This window comes from Bombus vosnesenskii, unplaced genomic scaffold, assembly GCF_011952255.1.
Source record: "Bombus vosnesenskii isolate JDL3184/JDL3185 unplaced genomic scaffold, Bvos_JDL3184-5_v1.1 scf7180000013311, whole genome shotgun sequence".
Taxonomy (NCBI): Eukaryota; Metazoa; Arthropoda; class Insecta; order Hymenoptera; family Apidae; genus Bombus; species Bombus vosnesenskii.
The window spans coordinates 921,398-928,531 of NW_022882959.1; positions in this window are offsets into that span (position 1 = coordinate 921,398).

Genomic DNA, 7,134 nt, shown 5'->3' on the forward strand with positions numbered 1-7,134 from the left:
CGGTTATGCAGGATTTTAATGATGTTCTAAATGAATATTAAATGCTGATGTTTCAACCGTGTACGCATGACGGCTGAAATGGAGAAGTTCGTGAACTTAGGATCGTTAAAAGCCAAAGTTTTGCACGTGAACGTAACCTAATCTGTGGATTTACCCTTCCGTATAGTCGTATTTTGCGATTTCTCTACTTTTCTAAGAATGAAATGACCTTTTCTTGTGAATTTGAAATTGCGTTTCAAGAAATGCTGCAGTTCTGTGCATTTTTATGCTATTTTATGGTTTGATAATTATTCGACGACCAGTTCGAATTGCTTGTTACCGTCGAAGAAAAGTTAATTTAGCGCAAAAGAGATGACTTTGCAACTTGTATTGCAAGGAATTTCAATTTTCTAAAATCATTCGCGACAGAATGGAGGACTTTTGTGCAAGATTTTCTAAAACTAAGAAAGAAAGAAGATTCTCGTTTGCATCTCGCGTTCCAAGGAATTTTGATTTTCCTCCAAGCGTCCATGACGTTAGGAAATTCAAATATAGGATATCCGTCCTTTTTTAACTTTTCGTTCTTCCATCAGACGCCCACTCTATCAGACGCATAGCCTCTTTTTTATTTAACGAGTGTTTTCCTATTTTCTGGTTGCTCGCACAGGCAACAGGTTCGTCCACTCAACCTTTGCGAGGTTCACGTAAGTTCAGCTGCTTTCGACCTACGTGATGGAAATTTGGCTCGATTGAGCCAAACTGAAATTGAACTGTTTTATATATCATAGTTCTTGAAAGCTGTCATAGATAAAATTTTGTTTTAATATTGTCCATGTTAATATCATCGTAATATCTAGATACATCTACATGACAGGAATGGTAACGAAAAAGAAAAAGAAAGAATTAACCGAATCTTAGAATTCTCTTTTATAACTGCAATGTTTTAAAAAAACACAGTTCTATAACGTAAATTGATGGAAACAAAAATTGCAAATGAAATGTTGCATTAACGCAACGTTGGTACTTAATGGCTTAAGTTATTTTGGAACGATGTGTTTTATTTATGATTTATTTAAAGGAAAAAGAAAGCAGATAGAAAGTTCAGACATTTCTTTCGATGTTAAAATAATTTCATCCAAAACTATACATACAAATAATTCTAAATTTATTATATTAAATCGTGATAATCTATTTATTATCGAACATCGATAATTATTCATATTCATATTGTACGAAATCTCCATATACATCGTTTTTAAGACTACGATAAATTTCAAGAAAAATTATCTTCGTTTAAATACCTTCGTCTTTCGCGAATCTCTACGATTCTTGAAACTATGAAACATTTATATCCTGCTTAATACCAGAATGAATAAAGTTTCAACATTAACACTAATAAATTAACAGAAACTATCTTTATTCCAGACCAGAATAAATTGGCTGTAATATCTCTGTTCGAATACCTTTATCCTCCACGAATATTTAGAATTCTTAAAGTCGATGAATATTCATATTCCAGTGAAGACTTAAAATTAACAAATAATCAACGATCCTCTTCATCAGCAACTATTTTCATTTAACGAATGATCGTAGATGTTAACATCGGCATAGCGATAACAATAAAGGTCTTTATCCAAACCCCTTCGTTTTCTTCGAATCGCTAGAATTCTTAAGACGAATAAGATGAAATTAAAATTAGTAAATAAACAGAAACTATCTATATGGAGGATGTTGCGAACAAATGACTAATTTTACCCAAATGTTTTTATTTTCGTCAAATTCTTGGAATCATCAAATATTGGATATCCGAGTCGATCACTTCCCTTTGACGCCGACGCCGGCAAAAAAGAGAGTCGACAAAAGAACGACGACGAGTTTATTGGTTTTTTCGTCGGATTACACGAACGATGACAGGGTTCCTTTCATGGAAAATCGACATACGTCAACGCGCATATTTCAGGTATCGGCCAAACTAAAAACGTAGCGCTATTTGATCCGCGATTTGTCCAGCTTAATTGGCTGGTTGTGAAAACACAATTGTAGGATGGTTTCGACTAAACGATACCGGCCCACGGGGAATGGATATTTGCTTCTCACTTTATTGGGACGGTTTTAGTGTTGCGTCAAGAATCCAGTTACGAAGTATACATACTTGAAATCAGGAATTGCTAGAGGGATAGGATAATCGCCTGAGATTAGATTAGTCAGGGTATCCGAAATTTTGCGTACGCTTGATTTACAGTTCTCAACCGGAGTCTGGAAATATCGCATTAAATGAATGTTAAATGTAAATAGCTTGAAACTACACACAGTTGAATCAGTGAAAATGGATGTCCGAAAGGTGGACAGTAAGCACGTGTAAAAATTGTTGAGGTTATTTGATGTATAAACAGAGAAACTCGTGGATAAATTGTAAAGGTAGAAAATATATTTTAATACAGAAGTGTAATTATAAGTAAGAATACAGTTTGAACTGATCCAGATCGTCGTCTGTCTACTGTTTATGGTAAATCTTTGTAAATGGACTAAACTATCTGGCAATCGAGTTATCAAGTATTCAGATCATCCTTTTCGCAATCCTTTCCAGAATTCGTTCGTCGAATGATTCATTTCACATTGAATTTCACCTTTATCCTTTCAATATAATTCCGTATACCTGATACACGTATCTGAAATATTGTTCAGGAAACCGGAAACTTAACGTGGATCATTTTCTTAATATCGTAGGAGTCGCGTAGCCGGATACACAGGTCGTATTCGCGGAACAGTTATCCGGTGAAAGGCTCGCAACAAAACATCAGGCTGACAGAAAATGCCAAAAACCACGTGAGTTTCACTAGAGTCCTGAATGATGAAACGGATGCACGTGTCGTCATTATCGTGTGATAATATTCACCGGAAGCTGGAGATCCATTTACTTCGTTTTATGAAATTCCGTTTTCCTCCTTTACAAAACGTGTGGTGCGCTTGGCGAGGAAGTTATTCTACGCGCAGAAATAAGTTGAAAAATGTAAAATAAACTATTCCCATTCGAAGCTCCGCTTTTTCGAAAAATCCAATCTGAAAATTTTCGAATTTTCTTCCATGACATTTTTCTTCTCTTTTTTACGGAACGTAACATAGGACATATGCCACAAATGGACAGTTTATTCTACATGAAAAGATACATGAAAATAGAATAAACTATCCCCATAACGGACTAAACAATTCCTATTCAAAGCTTCGTTTGCCAAAAAATCCAATTCGAAAATTCGCCGAGTTTTCTTCCATGATATTCCTTTTTTCTTTTTTATACAGTGTAACACAGGACGCGTGTTACAATTGGTCAGAAAGGTACTCTACGTTGAAAAACAAGTAAAAAAATGTAGGATAGAACTTGTTCGATTTAATTTTTGTTTTCGAGAGAATTGAGTTTGAAATCGGTGTTACTTCTCGATTAAAAAATTCTTTCATATTACGAACGTTCAACGACTCATCCGTCAAAATGAAAATATTTTCGACCAGCAATACACCCGATAGAAAAAAGGATAAATTACATGATGCGCGGGTTCGCGAACTCGCCTTTTTGGTCTCAAAAAGCATGCAAATGCACGTGATTTTTCTTTCCACGTTGGCTCGTGGCCAGGCATTTACGACTTTTCTGTCAGTTCACGATCTCAGAGAAATCTCGTAGCACACAGTGTCTCGCGAAGGTATTTGAATATTTACCACAGGAAACTTTTATGCATATATGGTACGCGTTATATAAAACATTTTGAAACATCAACGTTGCAAAGAGACGCGTGACTTTTATATTTATGTTGGTAAAATCTGAAATTTAAAAATGCATATAGATTACAAGATATTTACCGCAAACATATATTCGGCAGAAAATTAGTATTTTCATCGTGCGAGAATTTGAAAATTAACATTTTCAGCTTGCATCTTCATCGTGTGATAAATGTTACAAATGGTCCCATTGAGTATTGTGGTTCACATCAACATAATGGAAATTCGACTGTTTAAATACTTGTGAGATCTTTGCGAAATGTTCATTTACACCAAATAATCCCGTAATTATATATATCTTGGGATTTGTTTCGAACTCTATCAGTATAATCGTGACAGTCGAGTATCTACGATGGTACTAACGAAATTTTTTAATGTTTCATCTAACGCAAGTAACATATTCGCGAGAGGTTTCCACGAGTGTTCGAATATTTTTATGCGCTAATGTACTTGTCTGAAAGCGGCGAGCTTCCGGCGGAACTGTCTGCAAACATTTCACCACGTTTCGCGTATTTAACTTCGGTCGCCGCTGACGGCAAACTTTTCTCTAGCCCGCACGACAATCACAAAGATTATCCGATTCGGTAATTTTATTATTCGTTTTATGCTATCTTTCCAACGTTCTTACAGAGTTATTTGATTGAATAACAAGTTAGATCTAATCAAGTTCTTTGGGATTCAACGAAGAAAGTTCCTTTTGAGTAAAAATGACAGTAGAAACATTACGTATACATTTATGAAGTTACAGCTTATTTGTTTCTCTTATTAAAAGTAAAATCATGGAAGTTACGTTTTCTAGAAACTAGAAAATATTTCGAAAAATTTCCGAAAGTTTGGATGGCATGGATCAACAAAATCCCCTTTGGTAATCGGCTTAATTAAAAGTAAAGGCTTAATAGTTTGCAATCTTACTCGGAGGAATTCTAACGTTTCCTGAGCCACAATATAATTCTAATTAACGATGAGAACTTCGTTAAGCGTTCTTCGCAACTGGAATGCAACCATTTAAACCAGAGTTAGATGCAACCTCATAGAAAACAAAATTTGTGAAATATGAACGATAATTGGAAAAGTCAGAGAATCGTAAACGTTACGAAAGCTGCAAGCGCAATGAATGAAAATTTGCAGGAAAAATAAAGCGCATAAATTACAACAATTTTCATCTCATTTTCTTTTACCTTCTGAATACGATGGCGCTTGGAAAAATTTCTGATTTTATTCGAAGATCATAGTTCGTGCAGGCGATAGCTTATGGAAAAAGTTCTTCACAGCGTGGGATATACTTCTTGCGATGCATTAATGCACCGTAAGATTGCTATGCATAAGACGAGCGATCATTACAGTTACTCGCTTGTCAGTTCAAAGTTGACATCGGTCGACTTTTATTTTCCAGATGCGACTAGGTTTGCGCGACGTCTACGAGGAAGATCAAACAAATTTGTAACTTTTTCTTTTTTTTTTTTTAAATGACAATGAACCAACACTTTAATTCTGGTTATAGTATATACAATTAACTTTTAATTAACTTTTTCTGTAACAATAAGAAACAGCCTTATTTTACTTTTAACAAACACCCCTACAACTCGTCATATTCGAAAAGAAAATTCAGACGTTCTAGGAAAGAAATAATAGGCTTGCGACTAAAACTGCAACTGGGTACACGAAATTGACATAATAAACATGAGCCATCTGTTTCGACACTTTTTGAAACTTTGTACCTGGTCGTTAGTCACGTTGGACAGTCGATCGCAATTAGGCAACGCGTTAAAACATTAATTAACACCGACGCAACGAAATCCTTTGTATCGCAATTATACTTTACGGTATAACGTAGCACTGTAACGGACGTTATAGTCGCGTGACAACGAGCGTTTAATTCGTCGAATAAAATGTCTGACGTTGATTGAGACATCACACAACCGCGATGAATCGAATTTCATCGACACGTGTAAGCGGCTATCCGATGAAAAATAAACAATTCCATTTGTTCCACTCGATTCAATATGAACGTTCAATTTATTCAATTTATTCGATCGATCTGCCATCACAGGATTTAGGAAATCCCCTCTTGCAGCCAACAACAGAGAGGCAGTCCAGCATTTTCCAAATATTTTTTTTTTTCTTTCCATAAAGTTTTCGTTTCCATGTACACTTTCGCTCAAAAGTTTGCTGCAACCTTGTGCTTTTCTGGACGAAAAATATCTTTTCATCCTTATTTTTTCTTTTTTTTTGAGAGAGATAAAAATATTTCAATATTTTAAATAAAATATTTATTTATTTAACACGCTAACTGCCGGCCCGAAATGACTTCCATTGTGACTGAAATATTGCTTTTTAAAACTCGTCGACCTCTCAACGCCATTTGAAAACTACTTGTGCTTGACGCGAACGTGGCCTCATCCGTCTTCGGGAGCAACTAGGCGTGACGCCTACGAAGCGTCATCGACGATCAACCTGTTAATTATTTCTTCTGAAATCTTAAAGGGGTCCGCACCGAACAATCGGTGATATCGACAATATATTAAACCGTCAAATTCGCCTTGGAAACGTCACTGCGTGTTGTGCTATGTGCATCAACTGTATTTGAAGTACATGTGAATCTATCGCTGCAAAACATATGCAAATGAAAAATATTGCTCGGAGCGTCGAAATTATTTATTTCAATTACGTTGAAATAAACTAGAACGCGTTTCAATGGCTCGCAAAAATAGAATTTTTCTTAAAAACACTAGATACGAATATGCATCGTGTTCCATCCATTAACCTGCGGTATCTCGCTACTGACATAAATTTCGAAGACCTCAAATCACAATGTAAATACCGATTAAAATATTAAATTTCAAACATTCACAGTCAATACTATTATCAATATCCCCGTCGCTTGTCAATATCCTCACCACATAATTTGTGCATTATGTTGGCTTTAGTATCGTAAAATATCTAAATTCCCATTGATATTCCACTTAAACCCTTCGGTATTTAATATGGAGAATATTGAAGAGCAAAAGTTGGCGATATTATCGATCACATAATACGCTGCAAACTTTTCAGCCTGAGTGTAAATCGATTCGAAGAAAGAAGAAAACGGAAAGAGAGACGGCGGACACGTCTTTTACATGACAATACGTCAATGGACTTTTGTCAGACCGACGAGTAGGCGTACGAGCTATTAAAGGAGCGCACAAAACGTAGGAGCCGATGTATTCGTCTCATTAGGAGGCAAGGTTGAGAAACTCGTTGGAAAAACGAAGAATCGTCGAATAAAGATGTCTTTCGTTCGATTATTTCTCTTCTCATTTGTGTTTCTTCGTCTGGGAAGGAAATCTCATTTGTTTTTGGGAGAACAGTTTATGGAATGCTATTGTTAATGGAACATTTAGAATCGCG